This window comes from Myodes glareolus, chromosome 15 (genome assembly GCF_982192425.1).
Source record: "Myodes glareolus chromosome 15, mMyoGla1.1, whole genome shotgun sequence".
Classification (NCBI taxonomy): domain Eukaryota; kingdom Metazoa; phylum Chordata; class Mammalia; order Rodentia; family Cricetidae; genus Myodes; species Myodes glareolus.
The window spans coordinates 3,515,349-3,534,934 of record NC_142040.1 but is presented as its reverse complement, the minus strand read 5'-3'; the positions used below and the strand labels follow the sequence as shown (position 1 = coordinate 3,534,934).

At 38.0% G+C, this 19,586-nt stretch overlaps 1 long non-coding RNA gene across 1 annotated transcript; it reads left to right on the top strand.

Annotated features, from left to right (window-relative positions):
• The first annotated feature begins 9,806 nt into the window (after window positions 1-9,806).
• On the top strand, window positions 9,807-11,962 carry LOC146891683 (uncharacterized). The gene is made up of 2 exons (XR_014997224.2): window positions 9,807-10,052; window positions 11,315-11,962. It is a non-coding gene; the product is annotated as an uncharacterized LOC146891683 (long non-coding RNA).
• The last annotated feature ends 7,624 nt before the right edge of the window (window positions 11,963-19,586 follow it).

The window sequence follows — 19,586 nt, the reverse complement described above, 5'->3', positions numbered from 1 at the left end:
ATCTACATGTAAGAAGTTTATAAAATGTGCTTCCATATGAAGTTTTCCAGTATCCTTAGAGTTAGTTAATCCATTTCCTGACCCTCTCCTCTTCCTTGCCTTCCCATCCTTCTCCATACTTAACCCTACTTCCATTATCCTCCTTTCAGGTGATATAAAGGAGAAAACCTAGTTTTTTTTGTTTTGTTTTTTTTTTGTTTTTTACCAAGTAAACATGCTATGCACACCTTGCTGTGTGTTCTGAGAATGAGGGCATGACTTTACAGATATTTGGCTTGAGTTGAGGTGCTGTAGGAATTCCTACAGCCAGCAGCCTTTAAGTTACCCACCCACTTGGCATGGCCTCTTATACTATTTATGCCGATGTAAAGTGAGCATCAAGTTCCTTTTTCCAGCTGTGGGATGTGGTTGCTGTTCTCCATTCCAGCGGAGGATTTGTGACTTGTGAGTCTACCCCTAAATAAATAACCCTCCATTATTCTCAATTCTGAGCTAATGTGGGATTTCTTTTAAGCATCCATCTTCATTGAACATCTGGTCTTTTTTATGTAAGGGAAGTGGGTTTCATTGTTTAATCAATTTAATCTTTAATTTTCTTGATTTAAACTCTTATATGTACATATATAATATACATATAATAAAATTTTTCATACAGTATATTCTGAATATTGTTTCTCTTTCCAAGATCCTCCCATCTCATAGCCCATTCAACTCTTGGACTTTTTCTTTCTCTCTTTCTTTAGAAAACAGACAGGCAAACAAACAGCCCCCAAAACAAAATATAATAAATACTTACAAAACAAACAAAGGAAAGGAAAACCAAAAGGAATAGATAAACACAGCACCACACAGATAGACAGACAGAGAGACAGACACACACACCATAAAAATCATAATTAGAAGCCATAATATACAAGTAAAAGTTCAGTAATAAACAAAATGTCCAAACAAAGCTATACAAAACACAAATTCTACAAAAGTAATGCTCAGTTCATTTAATGTTGGTCATCTTCTGCTGGATATAAGCTTTTAATGACATCATGAGAACATTTAGAATTAACTCTGTTGGATATTATGTTAGTAGTCTGACAAGTTTCTATCTAGGTTGTCCTGTTTTTCCAGTGAATCTTTAGCTCACCCATTCAGATCTCACCCTAATCTGATTGCTTGTAGTATGAGACAGTACACCATGTTTTAGTAGTCGGTGTATACCGCTTTTTTATTTATCTATTCTGAATACCAATTTCATTTTAGTATCCTTGAATGTGTCTGAAGATGAAGGTAGTCTGATTTTTCTTCCCACCTAATGGTGTGATATGATGCTAAGACTATATCCAATACTGCTGCATTGTAGTCTCTATAACTGAGGACTTTTCTGACTCTGAATTCTCTCCCTTCTGGTTTTCCATGTAAAATATTAATATTGAGAAATAAACAAGATCAACAGCAGTATTTTCTTCTTGATAAACATAATGCTGCTTTCTAGAGCTGGCTGGTGTAATTCAGTCAGACAACACAAACAAGAATGAAAGTCCTTTTGCTTTTAAGATCATTTCTCCTTCTACATACTTCATTTCTCCTAGAGTTGGAAAATATAAAGCACATTAAAATTCAGAGATACTTTACAAGCTGTTTGGCATACAGTTAAGCAATATCTCTATCTAATTAGAATTCTCGGCTAAAACGTCCATGATTCTTCAGGGATAACAAGAAGATGAAATCTAATTCAGAATTAGAATTTATAATTTGCTGGCTTAGAAAAATAGATCATGGGAGATCTAAAATATGTAAGTTAATTACATGACTTAGCTTTTAAGCTTTAATTCAGCAGAGGATCAAATAGCCCTCAGTAGCACTGTGGGGTGGTTTTTCTTCTTTTTCTGCTGGAGATCACACTTCAGGATTATTAAGAAATTTTAACATGACTGCACAGAGTGAACCAAGAAGGGAGTTATCATCTTCCAAACCAGACAGCCCAGGGTCTAGACCCTAGGTCTGTGGGCAAAACCCTGAGTTTCTCCCCAAGCTGCCTCATCTTCACTAGCTGGTCAGAAGGCAAGTCACCTGCAGGCAGCCTGTTCTAACCTCCCAGATTTACCAGGTTCAGTAATCTATAATTTCCACTCCACTCACAAACCTGCTCATCCTAGAGACCTCAGCAGCTCCCTGAGACACAGACAGTAACTGTAAATAGTGGACCAAGAACATCTTCCTAAGACACAGACAGCAACTACAATGATTGGTCTAAGGGAGGACCCCTGAAATACAGACAACAGTGGCAAGAAGTAGACCAAGAGGCAAGTATACTGCTTTACATCAATTGGAGAAAGAGATGAGTAGGTGGCAATGCAAAAATACATTCAGCAACCTAAAAAGCAACACATAACATCGGAACCCAATAGTCATACAACAGAAGAGCTGTATATACTAACCCAGAAGAAACAGAAGAAAATAACCTTAAATATATCTTTATGAAGATGATAGAGACCCTTAAAGAGGAAATGAAAAATACCCTTAAAGAAATGGACAAAAGGACAAAAATTGGAAGAAATCAGCAAATCTCTTAAAGAAACCCAAGAAAGTCAAGAAAAAAAAATAATTAAACTGGTGAAGCAAAAAAGTTTAAACAGTTCAAGGCTTGAAAACTGAAATAGAGTCAATAAAGACAACACATGGCAAGGGAATTCTAAAATGGAAAAACTGAGTAAATGAACAGGAACTACAGATGAAAGTATAAACAACAGGTTACAGATGGAAGAGAGAATCTCAGACACTGAATATATGGTAGAGAAATGGATTCATCTAACAAATCCATAACACAAAACATCCAGGAAATCTGGGATACCATAAAAAGACCTAACCTAAGAATAATGGAGATAGAGGAAGGAAAAGAACTCCAGTTCAGAGGCACAGAAAATATATTCAACAAAATCATATAAGAAAACTTTCCCAACCTAAAGAAGGATATGCCTATTAAGGTACAATAAGCTTACAGAACTCCTAATAGACTTGACAAAAGGCCCCCTTGATATATAATAATAAAAACACTAAACATACAGAATAAAGAAAGAATATTAAGATCTGCAAAGGAAAAAGGCCAAGTAATATATAAAGGCAGACCTATCAAAACTAACGCCTGACTTCTCAGTGGAAACCTTGAAACCAGAAAGTCCTGGAAAGTGTAGACACTAAGAGACATGGAAGCCAGCCCAGACTACTATACACCATAGATGGAGAAAACAAGATATTCCATAACAATACCAGAATTAAACACCACCTATCCACAAACTAAGCCTTACATAAATTACTAGAAGAAAAACTCCAACCTAAGGAAATTATCTACATCCACAAAAACACACACAACAGATAACCTTACATTAGAAAATCTCAAAGATGGGAAACACACAAACACTATCACCAGAGAATAACAGGAATTAACTATCACTAGTGATTAATATCTCTTAATATCAATGGACTTGATTTATTCAATTTATAAAAGGACACAGGCTAACAAACTGGATATAAAAACAGGATCCAATCTTCTTCTATATACAAGGAACATATCTCAACCTCAGAAACAGACATTACCTCAGAGTAAATGGTTGGGAAAAGATCAAATAAACCTTTTTTTCCAATCAAGTGGATCTAAGAAACAAGCTAGGGTAGCAATCCCAATGGCTAACAAAATATACTCCAAAGTAAAATCAATCAAAAGAAGGACACTTCATACACACCACAGGAAAAAATCCATCAAGAAGAAATCTCAATCCTGAACATGTATACCACAAATATAAGAGTACCCACATATATATAAAAACATTCCTAAATCTTAAATTGCACATAAAACCACACACACTAATAGTTGGAGATTTCAACACTCCACTCTCCTCAATGGGCAGGTCAACCGAGCAGAAACGTAACAAAGAAATAAGAGAACTAACAGATGTCATGACTCAAATGGACTTAACAAACATCTACATACTATTTTACCCAAATACAAAAGAATATATCTTCATCTCAGTGCCTCATGCAACCTTCTCTAAAATTGAACACATACAGGGTAACAGAGTCAATCTCAACAGATATAAAAAATCTGAAATAATCCCTTGTATATAATTGGATCACCAAGGATTAAAGTTAGAATTCAACAACAACACTAACTGCAGAAAGACTACAAGCACATGGAAATTAAACAGAGTTCAATTGAGTCATCCCTAGGTCAATGAAGAAATAAAAAGAAATTAAAAACTTCCTAGAATTCAATGAAAATGAATGCACAACATATCCACACCTATGGGACACTATGCAAGCAGTGTTAAGAGGAAAGTTCATAGCACCAAGTACCTAAATAAGGAACCGGGAGAATTCTAACCCTAATGACTTAACAGCACACCTGAAATTTCCAGAACAATAACAAAAAAAAAATTAAACCTACCCTGGAGGAATAGACAGCAGGAAATAATCAGATTGAGGGCTAAAATCAAAAAAATAAAAACAAAGTAAACAATACAAGAATCAATGGAACAAAGAGCTGGTTCTGTGAGAAAAACAACAAGACAAACAAGCTCTTATCCAAACTAATCAATCAGAGAGAGAACATTCAAATTAGCAAAATCAGAAATGAAAAGGAAGAGAAAACATCACACACCAAAGAAATCCAGAGACCTTTTGGTCATAATTCAAAAACCTATACACCACAAAATTGGAAAATCTAAAAGAAATGAACAGTTTTCTGGATAGGTGTCACATACCAAAATCAAGACTAGATGAATAATTTAAATAGATGTATAACCTGTAAAGAAATAGAAACAACAACAACAAAAACAAACAAACAAACAAACAACAACAACAAAAACAAGGCCTGTGAGTTTTAGTGCAGAATTCTACCAGAACTTCAAAGAAATTCCTATACTCCTCAAATTGGTCCACACAATTGAAATAGAATGAACATTGCCAGACTCTTTGGGGCTACAGTTACTCTGATATCCAAACCACACAAAGACTCAACTAAGAAAGAGAATTACAGACCAATCTCCTTCATGAACGCTGATGCAAAAATACTCAGTATAGTACTGGCAAGCCAAATCCAAGAACACATAAGAAACATCATCTATCATGATCATGTTGGCTTCATCCCAGAGATGTAGGGATGGTTCAATATGCAAAAATCTATCAATGGAATTTACCATATAAACAAATTGAGAGAACAAAACCATATGATCATATCATTAGATGCTAAAAAATCCTTCAGCTAAATCTAACACCTCTTCATGATAAAGTTCTTGAGGAGATTGAGGAAACAAGGGTCATATCAAAATATAATAAAAGCAATATATAGTAAACCAACATCCCACATCAAATTAAATGGAGAAAAGTTTAAAGTGATTCCACTAAAATCAGGAACATTATAGACAAGGCTGTTCACTCTCTCCGTATCTATTCAGCATAGTACTTGAAGTTATATCTATAGAAATAAGACAACAAAAGGAGATCAAGGGGATACAAATCAGAAAAAAAGTCAAACTTTTGCTATTTGCAGATGATATAATAGTATACATAACTAACCCTCACATTTCAACAAGGAAACTCAAACAGCTGATAAACACCTGCAGTAATGTGGCAGGATACAAGATTAACTCAAAAGAAATCAGTAGTCCTCCCATATACAAGTGATAAAGGGGCTGAGAAAGATATCAGAGAAACATCACCATTTACAATAGCCACAAGTAACATAAAATATCTTGGGGTAAAACTAACCAAAGAAGTGAAAGATCTATGTAACAAGAACTTTGAGTCTTTGAAGAAAGTAATTGAAGAAGATATCAGAAAATGGAAAGATTTCCCATGTTCTTGGATAGGTAGGATCAACATAATAAAATTGACAATACTCCCAAAAACAATTTACAGATTTAATGAAATCTTCTTCAAAGTCCCAGCAAAATTCTTCGCAGACCTCAAAATAACAATACTCAATTTCATATGGAAAAACAAAAACCTGGGATAGCCAAAAGAATCCTGAATAATAAAGGAACTTCTAGAGGCATTACCGTCCCTAACATTAAGCATTATTATGGAGTTTCCATACTGAAAACAGCTTGTTTTTGGCATAGAAACAGACAGGTAGGCAAACAGAATCAAATCAAAGACCCTAATGTTAGTTCACACACTTATGTACACCTGTTTTTTGACAAAGAAGCTAAAATTATGCAATGGAAAAAAAGGCATCTTCAACAAATGGTGCTGATAACTGGATAACAACATGTAGAAGAATGAAAATAGATTTGTATCTATTTTCATGCACAAAACTCAGGTCCAAATGAATCAAAAACCTCAATATAAATCCTTCCACACTGAACCTCAGACAAAAATGTAGGAAATAGCTTTGAATGAATGAACACAGGAGACAACTTCCTAAGTATAACACCAACAGCACAGACACTGAGTGTTATTCTTTGCTATCACTTTAAGATCTAACCACGCCCACCTCAGCCACTTCGACCCTCCCCTCGCCGCCATCTCTCTCTCTCTCTCTCTTTCTCTCGCGTCTGTGTATGTATGTTTTTGTTTTATGTTTGTCTATATCTCCCTTCCCCGCCGCATGGCGCTTCCACTTGCAGCTGCTCTGTAAGCTGCCTGGGACATTCCATCATGGTATTTATCTTTTTAAAAGAACAAAATTGGTGCCGTGGACTCCAGAAATTCACCCGCCAAAGGCCAGAGTTCCACGGGACCCTGACCACCAACTTCCGGGACTGAATCGGAACCGAGGTCTCAACACCGACCCACCTGTTACAACCAACACCGCCTTCACTTGGTGAGTCGCTCCTCGTTCTGCTACAGAAGGTTGCTTTCCTTTGCTGGAATCGTGTTTGGATGACCCCGGGGGTTGGTCCGCCTGTGTTAGCACTGCATTCCCGTGCTGTGCATTCGACATTCATCTGGGGACCGGGTCCTCAGTTTCTTTATCTTTTTTCATTTTCACTTCTTTTCTTTACTTTTTCTCTCCTCTCGCCGTACCGCCGCTCCTGGAGCGGCCCCAGCCTCTGGTTTATCCAGCTAGGCCCATAGCTCCCCACCCGTAAATCAAGGACGCTTGTTCACGTGGTCTTTGGCGCGTTCATTGCACGGGTTTTCACGATTCAGACTCTGGATAACAATCGTCCATGGCAGACAGTTGCGGGCTTTTCCATCCCAGCTGTGACCTGGTGCAGTTTTTTTTTATGGTTGGCTCAACAACAAACTGTAACTTTTCCCTTGCAACACATGGCCGCCGCCATGTTCATTGGGGTCAGGTGACTTTATCGCTAGATTCACTGAGAGCCAGATCACACGACCAGGCCCTCCCACTGTTATGTATGTCCCGCTTTCCCCTCCCCCTCCTCAGTGTTCACTGAAATCTCTCCTTAGCTGTGATTACAGGTGTTTTGCATAGTGACGTGCTTTCTGATAGGGCCCATCAGAAACATACACTTTGCCTAATTCCTGTTCTCTATGTATAATGATTGTTCATTTCATCTCGTTTCAGACTACAAAATCATAAACTGGTATGTACTTTTAATCTTAATGTTACACACAGTTTTTTTTTCTTTCTGTCTGTCTTTTTATAAATGTGGATCTTACCTATTACAGTCAAACTCAAACCCAATCTTCCAGATAGATTCTATACTACAGCTACACCTAATAATCAGCCCTCAACTGCTCAGAGATCTGGGTAATGCGATATTTATAATTTAAAAAACTTTTCATAACCAAAAGAGACAGGTTGGCTCCTAGCAAGCACTCTGTTTCCTCCAAGAAGACAAAAGACAGACGGTCACGTCACTGACCAGCATCCATCTGCAGTTTGCTTCGACTGCCAAGCACTGACCATTGGGCAAAAACTGCCTATCACCTAAACTGGAGACCTCCAAACGTGAACAGGATCACTGGAATCGACAGTCTAGCTGCGCAGGTAAGGTAGACCTGTCTTCCTAAAGATTTCTTGGTCCACAGAGTCTTCAAAAGCCTGGCAGCTCTACATTAAACAACAAAAATCAAATATAACCTTCAGCGACCAGGGAGGACCAAAGAGTAGCTCTAGATGCCAACCAAGTAAGTTCTCTGTCATTTTTTAATCAGTAACTCAAGTAAAATCTTATCCTTCTCAAAGATCTCTGACAGTCTGATAGTTGAGAGGTTTTGCCAGGTTGTCTCACCAAATAAAAATACTTTTCATTATAATTTCTGCTTTTACAAACCCAAGGAGTTCTTAATACAATGTAAAACTTCTGTTTTTCTTATGAGTTCCAGGGAGCCAAATTAAAAAACCCACCGTAAACAGGTCAGATACAAACCTCTCAATTCACTGGTCCTAAAATTTTTCTCAATTTAACTTTGTCCTCTGTTCTGTCAACACCCTAACCAGGTCCAAGGGACACCAAACATTTCCATGCCACAGACACCTGTCCTGTCGGGAACAGAGACCAGCTATGCCAAGACGTGACCAGCACCCAGCTTCTCTCGGATCTTTCTCACCCCCACACCCCTCCCAAAAACGACACCCACAAATCAGCTGGAAGCAGTCTTGAGAATTCGCCGCCCTAATTCCTTCAACCTGTAATGTCTAACCTTCTACTTTTTATTATAAAAAGGATCTGGGAATGTTATTCTTTGCTATCACTTTAAGAACTAACCACGCCCACTCAGCCACTTTGACCCTCCCCTCGCCGCCATCTCTCTCTCTCTCTCTCTCTCTCTCTCTCTCTCTCTCTTTCTCTCGCATGTGTGTGTGTGTGGGTGCATGCACGCGCGTGTGTGTATGTGTGTGTATGTATGTCTTTGTTTTATGTTTGTCTATATCTCCCTTTTTTAAGTAATAAATGTCTAGCTTTATATATAGCCTTATGTCCATTTACTCTGCCATTCACCGTATCCAGCCGCCTGACTCTGCCGCTCGCCCAGGGACCCTGTACTGCTCCAGCGGCAGCTTCTGCCTGGCTTGCAGGCCTCCTGGGCCATCTTATCATCATTATTTATCATAAAAGAACAAAACTGAGAGCAACAATAAATAAATGGAACCTCCTGAAAATGAGAAGCTTCTGTAAGGCAAAGGACACAATCAATAGGACAAAATGGTAGCCATATAGATTAGAAAAAGATCTTTACCAACCCCACATCAGACAGAGGACTGCTCTCCAAAATATATAAAAAACTCAAGAAACTAAGCATTACAATATCAAATTATCCAAACAAAAATGGAATACAGAACTAAACATAATTTTCAACAGAAGAATCTCAAATGACCAAAAGACACCTAAGGGACTTCTCAACATCCTTAACGATCAGGGAAATGTGAATCAAAACAATTCTTACACCAGTCAAAATGACTAAGATCAAAAACACCAATGATAGCTTATGCTGAAGAGGATGTGGAATAAGGGGAACATTCCTCCACTGGTGGTGGGAGTGCAAACTTGTACAACCACTTTGGAAATCAGTATGGCAATTTCTCAGAAAGTTGGAAATTAGCCTACCTCAAGACCCAGCAATACTACTCTTGGCTTATACCCAAAGGATGTGTAATCATACTACAAGGACATTTGCTCAACTATATTCATAGCAGCATTATTTATAAAAGCCAGAACCTGAAAAAAGCCTAGATAACCTTCAACCAAAGAATGGATAAAGAACATGTGCTACATTTACATAATGGAGTATATTACTCAGTGGTAAACAAACAAAACAATGACATCTTGAAATTTGCATGCAATTGAATGGAACTAGATAAAACCATCCTGAGTGAGGTAACACAGACCCAGAAAGACAAACATTGTTGTGATCCAGCTGCCCTCACTTCCCCTGACTGACAGCAGAACTTCCTTGTGGTCTGTAATTGACAAGAATGTTTGTGCTCTTTCTTGCCAGAGGTTTTCCACAGAAGCAGTAGAGGTATAAAAGACTCAGGGCAAAATTAAGGTTGCTGTTCTTCCACCTGAAAAGAAGCCTCCACGTCTCAATCCCAGCACCCCCCACCAGTCTCGGCATCCAGGCTGTGCTGGTTGTGGGAAAACAAGGTATGTATTCACTCATAAATTGATATTAGGCATAAAACAAAGGACTATAAACCTAGTCCAACAACCCCAGAGAAGCGAAGTAACAAGGAGAACCCTAAGAGAAACATATATAGATCCCTCTGGGAAGAGGAAATAGACAAGATCTCCTAAGAAAATTGAGAGCATGGGGGTGGGGGAGAAGGGAGGGCAGAAAGGGAAGAGGACAGGAGAAGGGGAGTTGGGTGGAGAACATTAGGAAATGGAATGGTTGAGTTGGGGGAAGGACAGAGAGGGAGAGCAAGGAAAGAAATACCATACCATAATTGACAGAGTCATTATGGGGCTACTACAAGAACCTGGTACTAGGAATTTCCCTGGAATCCACAAGGATTCACCCAAAACATAAGCAGTAATGGAGAGGGTGCCTGAAGTGATCTTCCCCTGTAATCAGATTGATGACAGCCATAGTTGTCATCATAGAACCTTCATACAGAAATTGATGGAAGCAGATGCAGAGATCCACAGTGAAGCACTGGGCTAAGCTCCCAAAGTCCAGTCAAAGAGAGGGAGGAACAATAATATGAGCAAAGGGGTCAAGACCATGATAGGGATGCCACTGAAATAGTTTGCCTGAGCTAACTGGAGCTCATTGACTCTGTACTGATAGCCGTGAACCAGCATAGGACCAAACTAGGCCCTCTGAATGTGGGTGACAGTTTTATGACTGGGACAGTCTGTAGGTCACTGGACCGGGATTTATCCCTACTGCTTTTTTGGAGCTCATTCTCTTTGGAGTGATACCTAGATAAATTGGGGAGGTCCTTGGCCCTGCCTCAAAGTGATGTGCTAGACTTTGTTGACTTCCAATGGGAAGCCTTACCATCTCTGAGGAATGGATAGTTGGGTGGTTTGAGGTGAAGGTGGAGGGAGCAGGAGGAGGAGAGGGAGTGGGAATGAAGATTGTTATATAAAATGAGAAAAGATTGTTTTTAAAAAATTAAAAAAAATATCATGTCCCTTAAAAAAAGGAAAGAATGCAATAATACAGAGTAGCCAGCCACGCATGTAGGCAATCAGATCCAATATAGGAAACACCTGTTTTTGCTTCATTTCTGGCTTGCTTACTAATATGGCATATTTGTCTTGGGACATTGTGTTTGCTTGTGTAATTGCGCGTAGCACATTTTCAGATTTTACCACAGATGGATTCAGAAAGCAGTTCCGAGTAATAGTGCCTGGGGAAGTGAAACGCAAACAGCCTTCCCTGTGTTCTGTTCAAACAGACATAAGCAGCAGGAGGCCATGCCCTCTCCTCTGCCCACACCGCTCAGTGCAAACAGGAAGCTGCTTCAGAGCTGCCCTTCACTTCAGGCTGAGCACCTTGGTTTCTTTTGTTTGGCTAACAATTCCAGACCAGGCGAAAGGAGTGGAAAATGCACAGGTCAATGGCCAGAAGATGAGAGGGCTGATGAGTACCTGATGCCAAAGACAAGAGACTCTGGTGTGGGAAATGACATGTCCAACGCTGGAGTTCAATGGTGTGCCTGTGAGGTACTGTTTAACATGTTTTCAGCGCATAACCAAGATGTGGGATCTAAAGGCAAGGCAGTCAATAAGAAATGAGAATGCTTGAAAATCTGGAGAAGATAGAGACAGAAGAATTATAAGAATATGATTAGGAAAGAAAAGAACCTCAAGTCCAAAACTTTGCCTCACAATTGAAAGTGGCACTGAAAGTTCTGTTTGTCTATGTGAATGCAATGAAGTGGAGAAGGCCGACAGGACAATAGAAAAACGTCATGGTTGAATAAAGCGCTTGCATATTTATAGTTAAAGTACATTTTTTAGGCCTGAATCACTTAACATTACTCTGAGTTTTTTTGTTTTGTTTTTGTTTGTATTTTTAGTGTGAATAAAAATATACAAAAATATTTACCATATTCATGATTTTTGTATAAGCTATATATCTCCAGACAAAAGAAATGAGATAATAGCTTTCTCTTTTAATAATTCTTGTTTGGCTATACTTATGCAAGTATCACCAACTTAATACACTAACTTCCCCCTATATCTATACCCATTGCATGTAACCCTTCCTTTCTTCCTCTCTCTGGTCTTGGGAATGGGAAACAGCTCTCTATTGCTGTGATTTTGTTCATTATGGCCATTGCACACAATTGAAATATTACAGTGTGTGGCCTTTTGTGTCAACCCTGCTTTATTTAGTGTAATGCATTTAGGATTCCTCTATATTGTAGCAGATACTGGTCCACTTGTTGAGATCTAGATAACCTGGAAGACAAATTTCTAGGCATATTTGTGAGAGATTATTTTGGGTGAATTTATTCTAGCATAATTCCCTGAACTGTATAAAAAAAGATAAAGTGAGCTGAACACAATTATTCACTTCATTCTGCATACACTTATGTATGCTGTAGTGACCAGCTTCCTCAAACTCATACCCCTGTGACTTAAGCACCATGAGAGACTGCAACTTCTGTACATCAAATAAATAAACGCTTCCTTCCTTAAATTGTTTTTGTTAGTATATTTATCACAGCAACAGAAAGAAACAAAGCAGGTAGCTACTTTATTTCTTATAATCATTTAGTAGTATTTCAATGTATTTCTCATCAGTTAAGGGATGTTCTCTTTGGGGCTATTTTTAATAAGTGGTGTGGGAGAATTGTCTGTATTCTGTCAATCATGTATTTTAATAAAACACTGATTGGCCAGACAGGAAGTATAGGCAAGTCAACCAGACAGGAAGTAGAGGCGAGGCAATGAGAATAGAAGAAGGCAAGGGAGGAGGAAGCTCCCTCAGCCACTCCTGCGCAGACCACCGAAGCAGCAACATGTGAACTGACAACTGAAAAAGGTACCAAGCCACATGGCTAACATAGACAAGAATTATGGGTTACCGTAAAATGTAAGAATTAGTTAATAAGAAGACTGAGCTAATGGGTCAATCAGTTTATAACCTAATGTAGACTCTAATTTCTTTGGGACTTGCCAGCTGTGGGGTACCGGGCAGGACAGGAACCCCAACAAGCTGGTCCTCATGTTACAATAAGAATGTTGTAACAAGAGAGAGCCTGCTTGTTTGTGTTTCTGTCCTGCCTGGCCCCCCAGCTGTTTAGTCACAAAGTAAAATCACACAAGAGATCTTTATAAATTATAATGCTGATTTGCCCATTAGGTCAGGCTTCTTACTGGCTAACTCTCACATCTTGATTAACCCATTTTTCTGATCTATGTTAGCCATGTGGCTCAGTACCTTTTTCAGTGGGGCAGTTCACATCCTGCTGCTTCGGTGATCTGGGCAGGAGAGGGAGGAATCAATTTCCTCCTTCCCAGAATTCTCCTGCTATCCTTGCATCATTTCCACTTCCTGTCTGGTTTCCCACCTATACCTCCTGCCTGGCCAATCAGCGTTTATTTAAAATATGATTGACAGAATACAGACAATTCTCCCACACCAGAATGTCATGGACATTTACATACAAGTTTTATATGACATACATTTTCAACTATCTTGCATATATAGCAGTGGAATTGCAGGAATGTTTGGCAATTTTATGTTTAACTTGGGAATTCCCCAGAACTGATTCCAAAATGTCTGGGACATTTTTCATTTCACCGAGAAAGTCTCAAGATTTCAGTGCCTATACTTCCCATTAACACTGGTTATTAATGCAGCCAACCTAGGGGTGTTGTAAGGAGTTTGCTAGTTAGTTCCCTGCCACTTAGCCCTGAAATCGTCACACAGAAACTTTATTATTTAAATCACTGCTTGATCCATTAGCTCTAGCTTCTTATTTGCTAACTCTTACATGTTAATTTATTTCTATTAATCTGTGTATTGACAAAGGCTGTGGCTAACTAGAAAAAGTTTCTGTGCCTATCTCTGGTGGGGCTAAATGGCTTCTCCCTGACTCTGACCTTCTTTCTCCCAGCATTCACTTTAGTTTTCCCCGCCTAACTAAGTTTTGCCCTGCTATAGGTTGAAAGCAGTTTATTCATTAATTGTAATCACAGCATACATAGGGTAATCCCACATCATAGGGAACTGTTTGTCATCCAGCATGTTTAAGGCATTCATCGTAAGCAATTGGTTAAAGTGATTCTCAGCAGATTCTCCAGATTGTCCTAGCAACTAAAAAAGTACCATTCAATCCATGGTCTTTTTTACTTTCAAACTAAATAAACTAAACTAAGAATAAAAATTGTATCCTAATCATTGGTTAGTTTTACCCTCTCAACAATCGTTCAATAGATAGCATTCATATGCCAGTTTTAATGCTTACACATGCTCTCATTTGCAAAGTCAAGTTGTATTGTGTGTAAGTCATTATCACAATTTGGCACTTGGGATATGGGTCAGTTGATAGAAGGGTTCCTTGAATGTGCAAAGCCCTGGGTTAGATTCTCAGACTCATATAAACCCAGAATAGTTCCTCATGCTTATAGCCTCAGGTTTTACAATAAAGAAGCAGGAAGATCAGAAGCTTAAGGTCATTCATGGCTGCATAGTATGCTAAAGTTTGAGGTCAGTCTAGTATATGTGAGACTTTGTTCATGGCAAACTGTGTATATGTAAAGAGGTGATTATATCCTACTTTGAAGCAGATATACTCTTTATTCTTTGGAACATACCAGTGCTAATTATAACTGCTTTCTAAAATAACAGCATAGGAACACAGCCTTACTAATGACAAGTTAGACCTTTTCCTAGTAGAGTTACATGGATCAATATCTCATGTGGTTCTGTAGGGTTTTGGCCTGGGAACCAGGGGGTCTTGACTCCAATTTAAGTAAATTGTACCTCTCTCTCTATATATGTAAGGCTCCTTAGCTATAAAATTATATATTTCTACCTCATTTAGCTATTATGAGGGCTTCATTCAGTATCAGTTAAGACACTTATTTTAGTAACATACTATAAGCAGTTGATAAATACTTACCTTTTACTTAAATTTTGACTTTCATTTTTGGTATCTTTCTAATACAAATTAAAGTCTCCCTTATAATGTCTTCCATTCTGAAATTCTGATACTCTACTTCTTAGCATTATATCTGCAGTAGTCATGAATATTCCATTCCTGGAGAAATGATACGAAGTTGTAGACAGACATGAGTATGGAGTAGCTTACTGAATGGAATGCAGTTTCATTCATGGAAACAAAGCCATATTAAGTAACCAAGGGTTTTCTGTAGATTATTGTGACTTGGAGCTTAGGCTCATTTCTCATAAATGGGTGATACACAGCAATTTAGCAGGAGAGGTATAGAAAAGTTTTAGATTTCAAGTGTCCTTTTCAGGGAGCTCAAATCCTGTGCATCACTTGCTTTCTATCTTTAAAAAGGTCATTTTTGCAGCATTTCAAATTCCCAAAGTAACTTGTTACTTGGAAGATCATGTTATAGGAAGACCATATCTTTTCTGTTTCCTTTTCTTTTTTCTTTTATTTCTTTTTTTGACTCTGATTGACAAGTCGAAGTTTAGTTCTTCTGATTTTATTCTAAACAAAAAATGTTAATTTCTAGAAGTTATCACTGATTCTGAAAGAATGACTGTTCCTCAGATTCAACCTCTTTGGATGATATTAATCAGTTTGTGTAAAAGGACTCTCTAGATTGTGACACCACTCTTATTTGGATGAGCACAGCCAGATAACAGAATATTACTGATTTCTCTCCCTTCCATGCATTTTTGTGCTCTTCCTCCCCTATTCAACTTGGAAAGAAAAAGATTTATTTGACTTATGAGTATAGTCCATCACTATTCCAAACCAAAGCTGGAACCTGAAGGTAGACACTAAAGCAGAGACTCTGGGGGATCACAGCTTTGGCTTGTTTTGTTCTCCAAGTCACCTTCATGCTGCTTCCTTATACAGCAGGGACCACCAGCTCAGGAGTGCATTACCTATGATTGCCTGAGCCCTCCCACCTCAGATATTAATCAAAAAAGTGCCAGAGCAGATGTGCCCAGAAGCCAATCTGAAGAAATCAATTCTTCAATTTTCATCCCCTCTTAGATTTCTTCTAGTTTTTATCACTTCTGTATGCAGTTGAGCCCAGCACTCATTCTAGAAATGAATACTTTCTTATCAAAAAAGATCAAGGAAAAGTTTCTGGACTAAGGGCTATGGTGGTTGTGTGTGCTAATTTATCTATTTTTGCTTTTTTGAGAAAAGATATCTCTGTGTAGTATTGGCTGTCCAGGAACTCACTATTTAGACCAAGTAAACCTAAAATTCAGAGAGATACCTTGCCTTCCACCAGGTGCTAGGATTACAGGCAGCTACCACCACATCTGGCTCCAACTACTTTTTTCCTTTTTGTTTTTTGTTGTTGTTTTGTTTTGGTTTGGTTTTTGACAGTGTTTTTCTATGTAACTGTCCTAGCTGTCTTGGAATTCACTTTCTATCTAGGCTATCCTTAAACTAACAAGATCCACCTGTGTCTTCCTCTCAGGTAACAGACGTTGATTGCACCATCATGGATATCCTTTTGTGCTTGTCATCATTTTGTTTCATAGGAGTTGCAGTTGTGTAGGGTTATTAGTTGCTTCTCTCCTTCGGCAACTTGCAGAACACTTTCTGGTATTGGGGCGGGGGGGATAAACTGTGGGAAAGAAGCTTGTAGATCAGATCATCTTTAACATCTAGGCTTTTGATGAACATGTCTCCTATTAAAAATAAAATTACATACAAACTATTTTGGGGGGCTTATTTCCCTCCCAATATGACTTAGGAACTCTTTTGTTCAGCCAGAAGTAAACGTAGAGATTCAGAAAGGACTGGTTATGCAGCTGCATTGTAGGCCAGCCCAATGTGCATCTAAAGGATACTTTAGTCAGAGTAGTTTTTCATAATTGATTCTTGAACATGAAGACCAGTATACTTGAGATTTCTCAACTAATCCTAGTCTGGTCAAGAAGTATTTCACCTAACTGCCATGAGCAACGTTGGCTTAGAGAAATGTGTAGTCGCGAATGAATTTTGACTTAGATAGACACAAAGAAAAAAATCTTTTAAAACTTTCGTTCTTACATACCATTTTTATTATAAAACATATAATAATAAAATGACTTACTTCAAAAAAGTGAATAGGCTCTAACGTACAGCATAATATATATTGTGAACACCTCATTCCAGAGGCCAATAAATAGCACACATTTTCAGCTACAGATCATGGTAATATTGACATCCAATAAGTGCTCCCTACATGTTCTCCAGGACTTCTGTATCTCCTCCCCTTGCTGTTCCATTTATATCTCAGAAACAGATGTTCACATTCTAGTAGAAATCCCACTGGGGTTCTGGTAAGGTTTAAGCTGTATATATGGATCAATGTCACGGAGAACCAACAGCAAAGCTGACTCTTCCAATCGAAGACTGTAATATCTCCATGACGTATTTGTTTTTGGGTTTTTTTTGTTTTTCATTTTTTTCTCAGAATATTTTGTATTTCTCTCTGTAGATGTCTGACAAATCTATACCTGACAGATTCAATGTTTTTCTAATTTATAAAAGTCTTTATTTAAGTTGTACTTTCTATGCTCTGATGTTTATAAATAAAATTGGTTGCAATATATTGAATATTTCTATCCTGGAAATTTGCACAGCTATATTTATGATTTGTTTGTTAAATTTAATTTATTTTATTTTGTATCATGGTTGTTTTGCCTGTATGCATGTCCATGTCTCCCTTGCATGCCTGGTGAGTGCAGAGACCAGAAGAATGTGTCCTGTTTTCTGAGACTGGAATTGCTGATTGGTATGACCTGCCTTGTGGGTTTCTGGAATTTTAACTGGGGTCCTCCAGTAAAAAGTGCTGGTAATGGCTGAGCCTCTTTCCTCTTTGCAATTCTTATAAGTGAAGATTTCTTCAGGCATGTAAGATGTTAGATCATACATATAAAAGTAATGTTAATTTTGACTTTTTCTTTTTAATTATCAGTCCTTCATTCCCCCTCTTTTATATTGGCCTGTTTTCTAGTATCAGCTAGGAGTTCAGTTAAATGTAAAGCTGAAATGCTGATGCCAAACAACATGCCTGGGGGCGGGGTATACCTTCATTTTATTTATCATAGAGTATTATCAGTGTGGTGGATAGTTAGTGAGCCTTTATCCTATGTAGAACATTTTTTTTAAACCTCATCTTGACACTTTTAAAGTCACAAAGCATATTGAATCTTGCAACATTTACCAATTGGATTGTCTTTGTTTTCTACACTTTAGAAACCAGAGTCAGGAAAAACATGAATGGGTACATTTGCACATCCACAGATCTACACCTGTGTTTATATCCATCCAAATGTGTGTGTATGTGTGTGTGTGCGTGTGCACGCACGCACATGTGTATGCATGCACATGTGTACACCCATTTATCTACAATCTGTCTATGAGTTTTAACTCAAAACTCCAATTCCAATCCAGAATTCATTACAGAATTCATTCTAGCTGCCAGCCTTTCCTAATCCATAATTCTTTCTTCCAACAAGAGCATCTGGATCTCATTAGCCACAATGTATTTGCTTATTTTCTCAGTCACAGAGTACACACGATGCAGTTTTAAATATATGACATGCATTACTGGAAAACCCAAATTCACTAACCAGAGTAATATGTTTGTTCACAGATCCTATCTTCCTCTGCCTTGGAGTTGCTGTGAAATGTTATAAAGCTACTTAGGTCAGTTCTTTCCCCATCTCTGCATGATTTATGTTAAATATAGATACTTCTTTAACAGCCGTACATTTGTATTTCATTCGTATTGCAATCAATTGATTACTTTATTTAAAATTAAATGTATTAAAATGTTAAGATAAAATGAGTGTAAACATGCCTGTCTAAAGCTTTCTGTTGCTTTTTAGAACACATCAGGTAATCTGTTTATAAAAAGACATTGTTTATTTAGTCTCACAGTTTTAGAAGTTTCAACCCATTATTGGCTGTTCTCATTGCTTCTGGGTCAGAAGAAAGGCCAGTGAGAACGGGAGGGTGCATGCATATCCTCTCCCGCTCTTTCTTTCCCTTCTGTGTCTCTCCATCTGAAAGGGTTACAGTGTACTCATTGAAAGATAATCCAATTGGGAAAAGACAGAATAACTGGACATTTGTTTTTATTTGAAATGCACCAATGATAAATGATGCAGTGACTCACAGGAGGAACTCCCTTGATCTCAGTCCAGATAGCTCTAAAATCTGGAGAGATTCAGTAAGGATCTGGAAAGAGATGCTCTACAGCACATTGGTTTTTCGGAATAGTAAAGTCTTCCATATCTGTGAACCTTAAAATTCTCTTATGTACAGCAGGTTATTTTATAGCAAGGTTTCTTGATTCCTGTTGTACTACCTCCTCTAATCATCACTGTGAGACTATTTTGGCTAGTTCATGTGACATTTTTCACATATTTTGTTTGTGCAAACATGAAATGGAGCATAACCTTGTCCAGAAATCATCACCTGAGAATGTCATGATAGCATTTATGAAACTCTGATGTAAGTTAACATCTAGTTCAGTGTGAATTTCCTGGTAAGTATATCT